Here is an 18,091-nt window from a genome sequence, read left to right as displayed (position 1 = left end):
AAACACTGATGGACATTTATGCTGTTTCCAGATCTTGGCTGTTGTAAATAATTCTGCAGTGAACGTGAGGGTGAAGATCTTTTCAAGTTACTGTTGTGTTTTCTTCCGATAAATATCCAGAAACGGACTTGGAGAATTTTTTATAAGTGTGCTGACTGTTCATTCATTAACTCAGGAATAAGGATTTACCAGCCATCTCTATTGGCTCAGACAGTAAAGAATCTGCCTGCAATGCAGGAGACGCAGGTTCGATCCCTGGGTCAGGAAGATCCCCTGCAGAAGGGAATGGCAACCCACTTCAGTGTTCTTGCCTGGAGAATCCCATGGACAGAGGAGCCTGGCGGGCTATAGTCCTTGGGGTCACAAAGAGTTGGACATGACTGACACTTCCTGTCTCCTGAACACAGGGTTATAGTAGTGACTAGATAGATGAAGCCCATGGAACTCATTATTTTGTATTCCGAAATGGTGAGTAACCGTTGCCTGAAATCTTATGGTTTCTCAGTTTTCTGACAATCGTGTAGATGTAGCTGGCAACTCCTGTCCATTTTGCTCTAAGTTGGTGTCATGAGCCACGACCAGGAATGATGAAGTTTTAGACAATGAAAAACAACGGGTCTCTGGGAACCCCAGGCAGCGGTGTGAGGAAGGGTCAGCAGTTTAGTTAAACGACAGTGTTTTAAGTGAATGCTCTGTAACTGCTTCATCACTACCCCCACTTAGAGCCGGATGTCCTCTCATTCAGCAGATAGACGGCAGGGTGATGGTGGGTGATGGGACAGAGAGCCAGCAGTGGCAGGGAGAGTTGGGATGAAGTGGCTGCAGGCACTATGGCCAGTCTACTAGCCTTGCCTGCTTCCTGAGGTTTTTGCCTGACGGTTTCAGCAGAAAATCACCCCAGCCCCCACCCCCTTCTCCTCAGGCATCTTCTCAAGCTGCCGGCTCTGTTGGTTCACAGCATCCTGGGTGGGTCACAAACCCTCGGGGACACGAATCCTTGTTCTCTCTCTGCTCTGTGCCTGTGACCACGTCCAGTGCTCACTGGGGTTCATTCGGCCCAGGATTCCACCAGCCCCTGGGAAATGTATCATAGCATCATCTGGACACCAAGAATTGCCCTAAGTGACAGCCTACGGGGAAGCTGGTAACCATGGGCTCTCGGGTGGGGCTCAAAGTCTTAAATTTCATTCAGTTGTTCATATGGGGACAGGATGCTGCTGTGTGAATAAGGAAGATGTGAATTGCCGTCATGGAGGACTTGACAATCCCAAATTCATAGGGACAGGAGCTCAGGACGAAGTCTTCCTGGTTTCCCCAAACCCCTTGTTTTAGGGCCTGTAGACGGGGGAGCCTGGTGGGCTGCCGTCTATGGGGTAGCACAGAGTCGGACACGACTGAAGCGACTTAGCAGCAGCAGCAGCAGCAGATGGGAAAAAGGGAGGAGGGAGAAAATGGCCTGAGCAGTGTAGACAGCTGACCTGGGTGTTTCAGGTCAGAAACCATCCCTTCTTAAGTTTCCCTAAATTCCTAAATGTTGGCTCAAAACTCAACATCCAGAAAACTAAGATTATGGCATCCAGTCCCATTACTTCATGGCAAATAGATGGGGAAACAGTGGAAACAGTGACAGACTTTATTTTTGGGGGCTCCAAAATCACTGCAGATGGTAACTGCAGCCATGAAATTAAAAGACACTTGCTCCTTGGAAGAAAAGTTATGACCAACCTAGATAGCATATTAAAAAGCAGAGACATTACTTTACCAACAAAGGTCCATCTAATCAAAGCTATGGTTTTTCCATTAGTCATATATCGATGTGAGAGTCAGACTCTAAAGAAAGCAGAGCACAGAAGAATTGATGCTTTTGAACTGCGGTATTGGAGAAGACTCTTGAGAGTCCCTTGGACAGCAAGGAGATCCAACCAGTCCATCTGAAAGGAATTCAGTCCTGAATATTCATTGGAAGGACTGATGCTAAAGCTGAAACTCCAATACTTTGGCCACCTGATAGAAGAACCGACTCATTGGAAAAGATCCTGATGCTGGAAAAGATTGAAGGCAGGAGGAGAAGGAGACAACAGAGGATGAGATAGATGGATGGCATCACCGACTCAATGGACATGAATCTGAGTAAACTCCAGGAGTTGGTGATGGACGGGGAGGCCTGGTGTGCTGCAGTCCGTGCGGTCGCGAAGAGTCAGACACAACTGAGTGACTGAACTGAACTGAATTGAAATTCCTCTCCATCATGAAAACAGGTTAAAGGTGTAGTTGTCAGAGATCTTATGTTTCAAACCCGTTATTAAATCAGAAGCCATCAGCAGTGACCCTGCTCCTCACTCCTCGGGGGCTGTGGTGGGCGGGAGGGACTGTGTGCCTGGGAGGTCCTGCTTCCCAGGTCTTTCTCATTTGGGACCAGACCCTTGCCAAGTGTCCTAGTAAATCTACATCCATTATTTGAATTTGTAAAATACAGGGTTTAACTGTATTTCATACTGTTTAACTAAATTCTGACTAAAGTACTATTTTAAAAAATTTATCCAAATAATAAGTGTACACAGTTTAAGGACTCAAGTGGAACTAAAAGGCTTTCAAGGAAATAACTCAGTCTTCTGCCTGCCCCTCTACTCATGGCAGCGCTGTGCCCCGATGGCAAGCAAAGCCCTCATTTCTGACAGTGACCCCCCCCAACCTCACTCCCACCCCTGTTCTGGTCTCTAAACAATGTGCTTTTTCTGGTGTTTCCTGATCTGGGTCTTCTGCCTGCTTCTGTAGTATTTGGAGGGCTGGCTTCTCCTTACATGGGTGGCTCCCACCCAGCACCCATCCCTTCCTCCTTCCTCATAACAAATCCACATTTCATATTTTGGTAAAATAAATACTGGTTCCACAGGGGCTTCCCTGGAAATTCAGTGGTGAAGGCTCTGTGCTTCCACTGCAGGGAGGCGAGGGTTCCATCCCTAATCAAGGGACTAAGATCCCACAAGCCTCTCGACAAAAAACAAAAACAAGACAACAAAACTGGTTCTTGTGTTAACTACAGAGAAAATCACTTCTGGATGGAGTTTGCTGTTTACAGTCCTTCTGCCACCACCCACCCTCAAAGCCACAGGGCCCACACTTCCTTTCGCCAGGTTCTCTGTGTGTCTATTGTTCAGTTTTCCCTGCTCTTCCACACGCCTGTCACATGCTCGGGAGTAGCCGCTGGAGTGGACATGGTTCTGACCCCTCCACTCCATTGGCTCCTTGCTCCCCACCCCCATCTGGACGGTCCTGCAGGCCTGCCCGCTGCTCTTCCTGTATTGGGCTCCTGCTTCCTGGAGTCTTGTCTCGTATTTTCTTTGCTTCACCCCCTCATTTTGCTGGAGTGCGTCCTCCAGCAGGTTCTTGAGAACGGGGTGGGGGTGCTCCTCAGCCTGACCTATCAGCTGTCACCCCTGTCCTGCTTGCTTTGTTCTCATTCACAGAACTGGCCTTGAGGGTGGGGAGGAGCTGACCTCTCACCTAGGCACATGTGTGTCAGGACTCCGTCCTCTGGGCCACGACCCCGAGAGTTTGTCAGGGGCGGGGGTGAGGCCGCCTTGGAATGTAGACATTCGCCACCTCTGGGAGGTGATGCAACCGGAGTCTGGGCTTAAGTGACGATTGATGATCAGAGCCTGGAAACCAAGTCTGAATTGGACCGTCCGCTCCACCAGCCAATACCCCAGCGTCTCCAAACAGACAGACTAGATCCAGGGCCGTGGGGCGACTGGGACAGGCTTTGGGGAAGAGGTGAGGACAGGCAGGTGGTGAAGAGAAGGGGAGTGCGGTTCCAGGTAGTGAGTCACGGCTGCAGGCGACCGTGGCAGAGAGGTGGAGAAGCAGCGGGTGGAACAGCGGGGGTGGGTGGGAGACAAGCTGACCGGGAGGGTGACGATCAGGGTCCCGGCAGGTGCGGGTAGCCCCTCCCCCACTCCCTCTGATCTCAGCCCATGACCCTCCTGAGAAAGGTTGCTGGGCTGAGAGAAGCATCTTCAAAGTGCTATTTGAAGGATTCAATGACTTATCACAAATGAGCAAAGCCCTTGTGTGTGTGTGTGTGTGTCTGGTCAGTCTTGTCTGACTCTGCAACCCCATGGATCGTACCTGCCTGGCTTCTCTGTCCATGAGGATTCTCCAGGCAAGAATTTTAGAGTGGGTGGCCGTTTCCTCCTCCAGGGAATCTTCCTGACTCAGGGATCAAACCCATGTCTCTTGTGTCTCCTGTATTAGCAGGCGGGTTCTCTACCACTGCACCACCTGGGAAGCCTAAGCAAAGCCCTTAATAATTCAGCCTAGAAAAATCAACCATGATTGCAAAAGACCTTGAATGCCAATCTGAGGAACACTGTTTACAGGCAAAGCAGGAATGGAAGGTCCTTCTGGGGGAGTGGCAGGCAGTCCCAGGACAGAGCCGACCTCCTGGCCTCTGTGGCCGGGCCTGCCCAGTGGCCAGCGGATCCTGCTGCATCTGCGCTGGGCCCTGTCAATTCTCAGTGAGGGAGGAGATAGATGGGCTCCAGGTTGGAAATTTACAATCAACCAGCCTCCTCTTTGCATTCCCTGAGATAAGAGGTAGATGGGCTCCAGTTGAAGAAGGAACAGCCAACAAAAACAGGTAAATAGCCAATCTTTGTCTCTTGTTAAACACCTCCAGGGGAGTAATAATGGCAAGGACAAAGAAAGGAAAAAATCCTGTATGATAAGGAAGACAGGCCCAGAAAGGCTCTTTTGAGTCAAAAGCCAGAGGATAATTCCAGGCCACAAGTCTTGCTCCTCCCAGAAGCCTTCACTTCAAGATCCATCGTGGCGAGGGTGTGCGTGTGCATCCCAAGGGAGGGTCCTGAGATAGTAGGGACAAAGCAAGGTAATTGGCTTAAGGGAAGACACAGACCCAGAAAACTGACCCTTTATATAGGATTTAAACTTCCCAAAGGCATAACTCTCTCTCTGAACTCACCCATGTGTCTTTTGGCAAGTACTTTTCTTTACAATAAACTTCTTTCTTTACTCTGTACCTTCTGCCTCACTGACTGAGTTCATTCTTAACTAGGCAGGCAAGACTAGGGACCCTAGCCCCAACTGCTGGCACCTGTGGTCCAGTGGTTAGGACTCTTGGTCTAGGAGACTAAGACCCTGCTTCTAGCTACCGCTTGCTGTTGCTAGCTGCAAGATGCCACTTACTACTGTGTGCGTCCAAAATCACCAGGAGGGAGCCCAGTGGAAAATTTTGAGCTGCAGTGAGAAATCGTGTACGGTCTTGGAAACTGAAGATGTTCCTTTAAAAGAAAAAATCAGTGGTTTTTAAAGTCAAGTGACAGCATTGACCATTATCTGCTCTTTTCTCCTGCCAGCTCTCAAGTTTTCTTGGGATGTTATCAGGGCAAGGATCAGAACAATGCTTGCTTCTGTTTTGTTTTTAACCTGAATCATGAGTGACCAATTGGGAGATGTAGGCCAAGCAAGAAGGCTTCTCTGATGCTGGACTTTTGCAAAAATGTAGAGGCTTGCCAGTGTCCGCGTATTTCCTCATCTTTCCCCAGGGAAGGTCCTTCCTGCATTTGGTTGTCAAGGGCCACTGAAGATTGTTTGGGAACTTGACCGCTGTGGCCACATCCTGGCAGAATTTCTTGCCGACTGTTATTTATTATTCTACAAAAATCAAACAAGCAAAAGCTGTCTCTCTCCAAAACAAACCCCCAAACCCAAACACACACACGTGACCCACAAACACACGCACACACAGAGGGACCCACAATTCTGCTATGGTTGGTGCTGAGGAGGACACGTCTTAAACAGCAAGCACAGCCTTCACTGGACTATGGGACCGTTGGTACATTTCTCTTCCTGAAAGATGGACTCTAATTAAAAATGAACATTTTGGGGGTCCCCTTTTATCCAGTTTAGTTTTCAGGGGTCTGGTGGGGTCATCCAGGGACTGGTTCCCGTCTTCATTGTGTAGAGCTCACGCCCCCTTCCCCTTTGACCTTACACCTGCTTCCTGGCAATTCATGACCCTCTGGTTCCCACTGGGGGCTGCTGGGGGCCAGGCCGCATGGTCTTCAGCTTTCTGCTGAGTTGAGGAGCCTGAGTCCATCAATGGGAGACCACCTGCACTATGAAGACCAGTGGAGAAGCATGAACCTGCTGTGGGGCAGAGCGGGTAACAAGTTGATGACACCTGACATTTATCCAATGTCGGCTGTGTTTGGGCTGAAGCCTTGTTCATCTTTGTCTCATTTAACCCTCAGCAATCCCCTGGTGGCTCAGACAGTAAAGCATCTGCCTACAATGTGAGAGACCTGGGTTCGATCCCTGGGTCGGGAAGATCCCTGGAGAAAAAATAGCAAGCCACTCCAGTACACTTGCCTGGAAAATCCCATGGACTGAGGAGCCTGGTAGGCTACAGTCCATAGGGTCGCAAAGAGTTGGACACGACTGAAGCAACTTAGCACAACCTTGTGAAGTATATCCTGATTCCCACTTTACCAATAAAGTGAGGATCTGAGGCTCAACAACCTGCCCAAGGTCACATGACCCAAAAGTTAGGGAGCCACTACTTTTTAAAAAAACTTTCAGGGACTACCCTGGTGGTCCAATGGTTAAGACTTTGTCTTCCAATGCTGGGGGTACAGGTTCGATTCCTGGTCCGGGAACTAAGGTCCCGTATGCTTTGGGCCTGAAAAATCAAAACATAAAACAGAAGGAACTTCATGCTGATGTTTGGCAGAAACCAACACAATACTGTAAAGCAATTACCCTTCAGCGAAAAATAAATTTTAAAAAAAGAAGCAACATTGTAACAGATTTAATAAAGACTTAAAAAATGATCCACATCAAAAGTAGCTTTTAAAAAATTCCAACTAAGTCAACATTTTTAACCATAATATTATATAGTCTTCCTGGTGAGACCCACATCTATGGATTCTCCTGGGTTAGCTTCCATTCCATGGATAGTTGAATGAAAAAGGCTGTCATTCTCATTTTCACACATAAGAACTCTAAACTGTGCCTTTAAGAGGGTGTGTGATGGCATTTAGTTGTTGATAAATACAGTCTTGTATTTAACACAGATCTTTTCCTCTTTTGCATTTTTCTGACCTCTCTGATGACTGTTTTGTTTAGAGAAGCTCTGAGTCAGCAGCATTTCCGGGGACCTGCAGAATGAACTCCAGCTGGAGTGGGAAAAGGAAGACTTACAGGCCTGTTCCTTGCCTGAGCTCGCCATTCCGCATCAGCACGGTGAGGAGACCAGCTCTTCTGCAGGAAACAGCCATCAGGGCTGCTCATCCCAACTCAGGAGCCACTGGCCACGGCGGTTGAGTTACATTTAAATTCGTAAAATAAAATAAAACAGAAACCCAGTTCTGAGCCCCACCAACCACACGGCGAGGCCTGATCCCCCATGTGGCCGGAGGTGCCGCGTGGGCAGCTGGGATGTGGAACGTCCACCTGACAGAGTCTGCTGGACGCCTGCCCATGCCAGCTGCCCCGCACCAGGCCCCACGGCCATGACCACGGCCACAGCCGCTTATGGAGCCAGGGCAGACCCAGTTTCTGACACCTGGAGTTCGTTTTCCTAGAGATAAGTCTACACAACTTCATATTTGAGAATGAGACATGGTCTTTTTTTTTCAGGGCGGAGAATCAGTTAGCAAGATAGACATGAAACTGGGGCAACTACAGGTGATTTTTATTAATTGCCATAACCATTTCTTCAATTTATTTATTTATTGGAATTTTATGTAATGCAAGTTATTTTAGATTTTTGTTTAATGAATGTGATTAATTTATTACAGAGGATCTGTTTTTTGCTCCATTTTGTGAGCTCTGTGAATCACTGATTACACTTTAAGTTTCAAAGATAGATTGTTGCTTTTCTGTATCTAATATTTTTGTTAAAGGAAAACCTTCCTTCTAGTAGGAACACAGAATGACCAGGTCTGGATGATGAGAGGCTTGGCTCATTAAACACGGGAGGCGTCTGCAGCTGGCAAGCCTGGTCTCTCCACTTTCACAAAGTCTGTGCCCAGGGCCCCCATGTGCTCTGCAGTGCCCTGAGGTGGGAACCCCAAAAGGTGCATGGGGGCTCTCTCTAGTTGCGGCAAGTGGGGTACTCTTCACAACATGCACTCCTCCCTAGTTGAGTTTCACCAAGATGAATCCACATGCTGGCTACGCAGCTTTTTTAAATAATAAAGAGAAGAAAAGTGCGGCCCAGGTTTGTGGGTCACTGGTGGGAAGTCAGTGGCAGGGCCGGGCCTGGACCCACACAGACTCAGAAGGATAGGGAACCAACCGGACAGGAGGACACTGTTGCCCAGGCCAGGAGGTGAGGGGGCAGGCCCCATCCTGAACCCCAGATGCCCACCAGTCTAGGTGGCTGCTCATAGGAGGTGGTGTAGCCATTGAGAAGGAAGTGGGCTGATCCAAGGAGGGGAGGTAGGGGGAGGGTCCTGGGAGAACAGAGGGCTCCTGGAGCATGTCTGCCCACTGCAGGCAAGAAGGCACCTCTGTCACCAGCCCCTGTGGCTGTCAGGCTCAGGAGCAGGGGCACGGGCAGCTGCTGGGCAAGGGAGGCGGGGGGTCACGGGCCTGAGGAGAGTCCTGACGGTTCAGGGGGAGGGAGGAGAGGGAGCCCTCCCTAAGAAGGGGCGTCTGGGGACCCTTAGCTCAGTTCCTTAAGCTGAAGGACTGAGTGTACCTCTCCTCCTGTGACCCAGGCAACCTGTGGCAGGATGAGAAAAGAGAGAGGACGAATCAGACCAAGACAGCCTGAACTCAGGCTGGAGGTGCAGGGAGCAGGGACGGGGCGGAAGGGGGCTGGTGCTGCTGAGAGAGCTGCAGAAATGGGGCTTCTTGGGATCTGGGCCCGGGAGATGAGGGAGGGCAGCAGGGCCCCTGAAGGGAGGGGCATGCAGTGGAGCAGTGGACACGCAGGGAGGAGAGGGATGTGGTCAGGGGTGGAGTGTGGACAGTTACGGGAGCTGGGAAGTGTGGGTGGTACAGAGCGGCCCCACTCGCCATGACTAGAGAAAGCTGCATTCAGCAATGAAGACCCAGGGAGGGCAGCAAAAAGTAAGTGAACAGTATAGTGTTTGCACACAACCCCCGCATACATGCCTGCACACTGTGAGTCATCTCTGCATTTCTTACAATCTTAATACAACGTACACGTTGTGTGGACAGTTGCTGGAGCACAGAAAATTCAAGTTATGCTTTTTGGAACTTTCTGGAATTTGGGGGGTATATTTATGATTCAGTTAGTCGAACTCAATGATGAGGAACCCATAGGTATGAGCACCAACTGCATATTAACATCACTGAACTATATACTTAAAAATGGTGAAGATGATCAATTTTGTTTTGCATGTTTTTTTTTCTCACCATGCACACAAACCAAAAAAAAAAAAGCAAAAACAAAAATTCTTAGAGGCCACTGGGATTAAGCACCTTTCGCTCTTACCCTTGGGGATCAAATCTATTATCTTTTTTTCCCTGCACATTTTCCCTGGGTGTTAGTTAATTGAACCTCAGAGCCACAGACTGTCAGGGATCACTACATAAACTTGCTTTATGTGAGTTCTGTTTAAAGACACCTAATTCATGGATATTCAACAATATACTGTTAGTTCACTCACAGTCAACAGCACTGTAACTGCAGCCTGAGCAAATCATACCTGACACGGTTTTCTCCCTAAGATACATCATAGCTTTTATTTAGGACACCGTACATTGATTTAACCCTACACATTGGGACCATTTTAAAAGCAAAATTATTCCTCCCCTCAAAAAAGAATTAACCAGAAATGTAAAAATGTGACTCTAAATAGTCTTTGAAAAGGATACTTGCTACAGTACAAGAGAAGGAACAAGAAGGCAGCACCCAACCTTGTCTGACCGCAGCTGGAAATGTGCATTAGGTGACTCAAATTTTTTGCCACAAGCATTGATTTTAGAGTCAGAAATTTTAGCAAGTAGGCAAGCTTGCAAATTGCAAAATCCACAAATCAAGGACAATTGACTGTTCTGGGAATGGGTCCAACAAGAGGTGTTCAAGACCCTTTAAACCTTCCTGAAAGGAGGTGAAAATGAGATCTAAGAAGAATATCCCACGATCTTGAGCAGAAAATGCATGATAAAGGTTTCAGTTCTCCCCAGAGGAACACAATGCAAGCCCAACACAGTTTTTCACGGAAATTGAAAGGCTGGTTTTAAAATGTATATGGGAATGCAAAGCGTCAAGAAAAACCAGGATCCTCCTGAGGAAGCCACAATTGTGTCAGACATTATAGACTGCTGTATGTATGCTCTCTCAATTAATCCTTATGGCAAAAGAGTCATTCCCTGTTTTACATATGAGAACACTGAGGTTTGCAGAGGTTAGTGACTCACCCGGAGCACACAGGAGGGGCAGGTGGCACCTGCAACACCCTGGTGAGTTCCATACTTCTCAGTCACTCACACACACACAGACAACACACTCACACGTACACTTACACACACACACTCACTCACACACACACGGAGATGGGGGTGCACCAGCTCACACCCGTTGGGGCTTGTGTGCTGTGATTAGTCACTCAGTCGTGTCTGACTCTTTGCAACCCCATGGACTGTATCCCTCCAGGTTCCTCTGTCCATGGGATTCTCCAGGCAAGAATACTAGAGTGGGTTTCCTTGCCCTCCTCCAAGGGATCTCTCTGACCCAGAGATCGGACCCAGGTCTCCTGCATTGTAGGCGGATTCTTTAACATCTGAGCCACCAGCGAACCCCTTGCGCCCCTTCATTTTAGGCCGGAAGCTACAGGAAAAGCGAGTCTGGACCAACCTTGGGGCAGATTTGAGCCTCTAGCCCAGCGTCGGTCCTGGTTCAGTGGGTCTCCGCGGGCTGTCGAGGTCTCAGCGTGATGTGGTCTGCATCCTCCTTGATCTTTCATCGCTTTTCTGATGTATTTTGTTGCAGTCAAGTTCCTTTAACTGCTCTGCCCTTCAATTTCTGTAAAATGGAAAGAATCATTCCTAAACCCATGGGTGGTTTGAAGATTAAATTAAATAACACTGAGATCACAGTGTCTAAACCTGGAGAAGCATTCAACAAATGTCAAGAACTAGTATCATTTATCATTTAAATGCATAATTTAGAACCATGATTGTGTAAGACATTATAGATGGCTGTACATATGCCCTTTCAGTTAATCCTTACAACAAAGGAGTCATTCCCTGTTATACATATGAGAACAGTGAGGTTTGCAGAGGTTAGTGACTCACCCGGGGCACACAGTAGCAGCAGGTGCACTTGCAACATGGTGGTGAGTTCTCCTTGGATTCTGCTTTTTTGCCATCTTCTTCTCCTCACAGGAGCCGTCAATCAAGTGTAGCCGTGTGAAGCGCGTTGCCCTTGCTTTGGCCCATGGAGGCATTCTGCTGTCTGTCCTCCACTCTGTTTTGTCTGCGTGTCGGGACTTACCCTGTATAGCTCTTTATTCTTGCCTTTTTAATTTAACATTATAATGTTAGCACATTTCAAAATATTTAAAAAACACAGGCATGCCTCATTTTATTGCATTTCACTTTGTTGCACTTTGCAGATATTGTACTTTTTACAGATAAATATTTTAGAAAACTGACAAATAAATATAGGGAAAAAAAAACCCACTGATGAAGACTTATTTCTTCCCCCAATGCATTGAGTGGGTGACCTTGAGACAGTCAGTTGTAATTTTTGAGACAGTTATTAATTTTTGATCAAGAGAAACATGATCTTTGGTGGCTCTGCTTGTCTTCCCAGGTGGTTCAGAGGTAAAGAACCAGCCTGTCAATACAGGAGATGTAAGAAATGTGGGTTCGATCTCTGGGTCAGGAAGATCCCCTGGAGGAGAGCATGGAAACCCACTCTAGTGTTCTTGCTTGGTGAATCCCCATGGACAGAGGAGCCTGGCAGGCTACAATCCATGGGGTCACAAGGAGTTAGACACTACTGAAGTGACTTAGCGCACACGTGGGCCTGTGAATGTTGGCGCAGGGGTAGGTCAGTGTGACCTCCACCCCAGGATGCGGAGCAGTCCTGCACCCCCCTCCCACGTAACTCCTCTGTTGCCCCAGCAGGCACCCCACCCTCACCTTAGCAACCACTCATCTGTTCCCCATGACTGGGGTTTTATCTTTGTGAGAGGAAAAGCACAAAGTTTTTCACAATCTGGACTTTGCCTATTGCTTTAACAAGTCATTTGTTTTTATCTTAATCTTGTTTTGTTTTTTTTTGTTCAAAACTTGGTCCAATGTCATTTCTCTGGAAAACATCCTTTGACCTCTCTCACTGCCATCTGGTTCACATACTTTCTGGCTCAGACAGTGAAGAATCCTCCTGCAATGCAGAAGACGTGGGTTTGATTCCTGGGTCATGAAGATCCCCTGGAGAAGGAAATGGCAGCCCACTCCAGTATTCGTGCCTGGAGAATTCCATGGACTGAGGAACCTGGTGGGCTACAGTCCGTGGGGTGGCAAAGAGTTGGACATGACTGAGCGTATTAGTCAATACACTTTTCTCTGGGCTTCCATAATTTCTGTGCATATTTCTAATCTCTCAAATGTTTTTTGGATTCTTGGTGGTACAGCCTGTGGGATCTTAGTTCCTCAACCAGGGATTGAACCCAGTCCCTTTGCAGTGAGAACTCAGAGTCCAAACCACTGGATAGCCAGGGAATTCCCTACCATTATCAGTTTTAATCTCTGTTAGATTTCAAGTTTCTTGAGGGCAGAGATTATGCCTATTCCAATTTGTTTCTCAACTGCCTATTAAATATGCATGTATATGAATATATAACGTGCAATTACTTATTATTTGATTCATAGATAAGTAACTAAGAGAGATTCTGAAGAGGGTGACCCAGATTCTCCTAAGACTGGGTGTCTGGTTGCTGGAGTTGAGAAAAAACAAAAGGGACAGCATGTAGTCACTTTGAAATGTAAGAATTTGAGAAAGCTTCTTAGAAAAAAAAAATCAGATTCCGTATTTGTTAGCTATTGCAACCCCACACACATGCTCAGGTATTCCAGGACAAGTGTTTTAGCAAATATCACTGTACGTGGTGACAGGAGCTAGAGGAGTTGGCTCAGGAGAGAGGACCATCTTTCTAGTTCTAGAGATGGGCTTGGCATCACTGCCAAAGTCAATGGGACTAGGTAGTGGGGCTCCAGACTCCTGACCTCAGTTTTAGTCAGAGTTCTGCTTTCATTTCAATTTGAAGAAGGATTTTTACTGCTTAAAAAAATAAAAGCTGGGAGCATCGCAACCTTAGACCAAATAGCAAAGCAGCCCACGTCCAGGCTGATTTGCCAGCTTCCCCAAGATTCATTTCCACTGGGGCTTTCTTCAATTAGGCCCTTTTTTCTGGCATTTGATGCTATTCACAGTCAGAATCCACTCTTGTCACACTTGCTTGAGTTTCTGCCATGTTCTAGAAACTCTCGTTTGTTTGGATAGTTCTCTGGTGGGTCATTCTGGGAAGGCGCTTTCAGCCAAGTCCTGAAACTCCCTCATTAGGCGACAGGCACATCATCTCCCTCAGATTCCTGCAGTGAGAACCCTGCTCCATGGATAATTGTGTTAGCAATCAATAATCCTTTCACTGAGACTGGTTATTTTTACTTATTTATAGTGTTCATTGTGCAGCACGAAATGATGAGACTTCTAAATAACAGAAATAATACCACCTTGATTCCAAAATTAAGTTTGGGATTAGTATTATAATTTAGTAGTGTGCTAAGAAACCTCAATAACCTCAGATATGCAGATGACACCACTGTTATGGCAGAAAGTGAAGAGGAACTAAAAAGCCTCTTGATGAAAGTGAAAGAGGAGAGTGAAAAAGTTGGCTTAAAGCTCAATATTCAGAAAACGAAGATCGTGGCATGTGGTCCCATCATTTCATGGCAAATAGATGGGAAACAGTGGAAACAGTGTCAGACTTTATTTTGGGGGGCTCCAAAATCACTGCAGATGGTGATTGCAGCCATGAAATTAAAAGATGCTTACTCCTTGGAAGAAAAGTTATGACCAACCTAGATAGCATATTAAAAAGCAGAGACATTACTTTGCCAACAAAGGTCCATCTATCAAGGCTATGGTTTTTTCGAGTGGTCATGTATGGATGTGAGAGTTGGACTGTGAAGAAAGCTGAGTGATGAAGAACTGATGCTTTTGAACTGTGGTGTTGGAGAAGACTCTTGAGAGTCCTTGGACTGCAAGGAGATCCAACCAGTCCACCCTAAAGGAGATCAGTCCTGGGTGTTCATTGGAAGGACTGATGTTAAAGCTGAAACTCCAGTACTTTGGCCACCTGATGTGAAGAGCTGACTCATTGGAAAAGACTCTGATGCTGGGAGGGATTGGGGGCAGGAGGAGAAGGGGACGACAGAGGATGAGATGGCTGGGTGGCATCACCGACTCGATGGACATGAGTTTGAGTGAACTCCGGGAGTTGGTGATGGACAGGGAGGCCTGGCGTGCTGTGATTCATGGGGCCTCAAAGAGTCGGACACGACTGAGTAACTGGACTGGACTGAACTGAACTGAAGTGATGATGAACTCGTCATGTCTTTAACCACAGTGTCTTATTCCAAATGAGAGGAGTGGCAGGCGATGGCCTCAAGGGGAGGGTGATGATGGGATGGGAGGACGGGTTTGGGAGCAGGAGCTCTGGATGAGGAGGAAGAGCAGGTTCCATGGGTAAGAGCTGCCAGCAGGCCTCGGGAGAGGCACCCCAGCAGAAAGACTCCGGACATAGAGCAGGTCTGAGTGATGACAAGACCCAGGAGGAGACACTGCTGGGAGGCGGGTGACAGAGTGCAGTAAGGTCAGTGGAGCCGAGGTCAGCTCTCCCGCAGCTGGTCAGATGGGTGACGAGGGGCTGTGTGGCCAATGGCTTTCTCCCCCGCCGGGGTGAATCTCTCAGGCTGTAATCGTATCCACCAGTGCCACTTCCTTCTTCGTGTTGTTCTTCCTGGAGTCCCTCTGCCTCAGTCCTCCTCTGGCCACTCACCTGTCCACTTTTCGTTCCCACACTGTGTGGATTCAGTCTCATCTGCTACTGTTTCCAGCTGATCTTTATCCTTGGGGAATTAGACCTTTAAAAATACAACTCTGTGGTCATTTGAATGAGGCTTGGTGGGGAGAGGAGATAAAACATGCATTCAATCTGCCATATTCCCCCCTTTTTTTCCAGTATCGTTAGGCTGAAGGAACGTGATGACACTAAATAGTGAGACAAAATGGGAGACCCCCTAACTTTTGCAGGGGTGGTGGGTTACTCCTCCTTGTTAGAGGTCACTGATTTCTTGTTTTGAAGACAGATTGTGGAGACTACTCTGGTGGCCTAGGGATTAGGAATATGTGCTTCCACTGCTGAGGGCACAGGTTTGATCCCTGGTCAGGGAACTAAGATCCCAAAAGATGTGTGGCATGGCAAAAAAAAAAAAAAAAAAAGGAAAAAAAAAAAGCAGACTCTGAAGAATTGAGATGGACGGAACAAATGTCACAAATGAGATGAGACCAGTCAATGAGGACTCTCTAGACAGGAAATGACTTTAATTATAATTCACTTTGATTATAATTCACTCCTTGTCTTGATGGAAACTCACTACTTACAAAAAAATGATATTGAGAAGAATCTCTCTTCCTTTTTATTATTACTTAATAGTTTCTTTTCCATACTTTCCTTCTGATTAACACAAAAGGTATTAATTACTAAATACTTAGCTTCCTCTTCAGCGACCGCCAGCAGCTGGACTGCACGTGGCATGCTTCCTTTGTAGACATGGGGCTCCTGTAGACTTGAAGGACGACTTCGAGCCACTGCTCAGCTGCTTCCAGGAGATGGATAGTGTATACTTCGAGGACTTCTCTAAGCTCTGGAGGAGTGTGAAGTTTGGTACCATCTTCTGTGGTAGAATGAGAAATTTAGAAAAGAGCACGTCTGCAAAAGAAGCTTTGGCTTTGGCTTGGTGATATTTTTTACCTCCATACACCTTCCAGATCAGAACTGGTATTTTGTATCTGTTATCTGGATTATATAACACCCAACTGTGTCAACTAAAACAAAAGATTAGAGTTGCCCTGAAGGATTGGGATGAAATTTTAAAATTTCAGCAACATTTGATAAATGCACAACATTTTGAGGCAGCTTATATTTTTAGGAAGCTACGACTAGACAGAGCATTTCACTTTATAGCAATGCTTAAATTCCTGTCATACAGAATGAAGAAAAAATTTAACAAGCTGAAATTACTGAAGAATTTAAGGACCCAATGATTGTATAATGAAACTTATCACTTATGATGTATTAGAGGAAATGATGAATGTTCATGACCATTATCAGAGAACAAAACATGTAACTTGAGCTGATAAGTCCAATCTAGAAAAATCCCTCAACTTGATAAAGGATGATTTTTTAAATAATATCAAGAACATAGCTTTGGAGCATCAGCAGTGGCACAAAGACAGAAAGAATCCACTCTTAAAACTGAAAGTTAAAGATGGAGAAGAAAAAAGGGAGAGAAATTCACAACAATCAGAGAGATGTGAAAGGGCAGCATCATTAGTGAAAATAAAATCAAAGGCCTTTTCAGTTGTTCTTCAGGCATCGAAGTCAAAAAGGCACTGTCAGGTCAAAGTTGACTGTTCTGACTCTGATTCTGCACCCAGTCAAGTACAAACCAAAGCAACTAGGAAAAGAAGAAACAAAGAAACGTTGAAACCAGCAGGAAGTGAAGTGTCTTCCAGAGCCAGAGGTGACATGCATAAGGAAGATAAATCTTTAAGTCTGAGTATGCCTGTGGTTATAGAAGAGGATGAGGAGAACAAAAGTTTTAGTGAAACAGAGTTCACTGCACCTAAGAGGAGAAGGAAACAGAGAACAAAAAGCCTGGTGTAGAGTACTTAATATTGAAGTCTCTGACAGAAAAGATTTATATAGGTTCATCTCTACCAATATTTTTGGACACCCCATGCAAAGAGCTGACTCATTAGAAAGACCTTGAGGCTGGGAAAGACTGAAGGCAGGAGGAGAAGGGGATGACAGAGGAGATGGTTGGATGGCATCACTGACTCAATGCACATGGATTTGAGCAATTTCTGGGAGATGGTGAAGGACAGAGAGGCCTGGCATGCTGCAGTCGATGGGGTTGCAAAGAGTTAGACATGACTGAGCAACTGAACAGCAACAACTACCATTTTTCTAGACTCCACATGACCCAGCAGTCCTACTCCTGGGCATATACATGGAGAAAACCATGATTCTAAAACATGCATGCACCTCAGTGTTTATTGTAGCACTATATACAGTAGCCAGAACATGGGAGCAACCTAAGTGTCCATCAACAGAGGAACGGATAGAAAAGATGTGGCACATATATACACATGGAATATTATTCAGCCATAACAAGGAATGAGATTTTGCCATTTGCAGAGACAGATCCTCTGGTGGCTCAGATGGTATAGAATCTGCCTGCAATGTGGGAGACCTGGGTTCAATCCCTGGGTTGGGAAGATCCCCTGGAGGAGGGCATGGAAACCACTCCAATATTCTTGCCTGGAGAATCCTCATGGACAGAGATGTCTGGAGGGCTGCAGTCCATGGGGTCACAAGGAGTTGGACACGACTGAGCGACTAAGCATAGCACAGAGACGTGGATGGACCTAGGGACTGTATACAGAGTGAAGTAAGAAAGAGAAAACCAAATATTGTACATTAACACACATGTGTGTAATCATGACTATATTTTGAAGATAGGGTGTGAAGCACTTGATAAAATTTGCTTCAGATGTGAAATGAAAGCTTATTGGGCAGAGTTCAAATAGAAAATATTTGTGTTTAACAGTAAAATGTGTCCAAGTACTGGTTACCTATTATATTAAAGTAAGCTATTTGTAGTGTTGACTTGATTATAATAAAATAATAGCATTAAGTTGTAAAAATAAACAATACTTAGCTTCCCTGATAGCCCAGTTGGTAAAGAATCCAACTGCAAGGCAGAATATCCCAGTTCGATTCCTGCGTTGAAAAGATCC

The 18,091-nt window shown here is 46.4% G+C and overlaps 1 pseudogene; it reads left to right on the top strand.

The window, feature by feature from the left end:
• The first annotated feature begins 14,748 nt into the window (after positions 1-14,748).
• LOC138089028 (snRNA-activating protein complex subunit 1 pseudogene) lies at positions 14,749-16,955 on the top strand (annotated as a pseudogene).
• Positions 16,956-18,091: the final 1,136 nt, after the last annotated feature.

The sequence above is a fragment of the Capricornis sumatraensis genome, chromosome 12 (genome assembly GCF_032405125.1).
Source record: "Capricornis sumatraensis isolate serow.1 chromosome 12, serow.2, whole genome shotgun sequence".
NCBI lineage: Eukaryota > Metazoa > Chordata > Mammalia > Artiodactyla > Bovidae > Capricornis > Capricornis sumatraensis.
The sequence above is the reverse complement of the archived record's forward strand: the minus strand, read 5'-3'. Positions and strand labels throughout refer to the sequence as shown.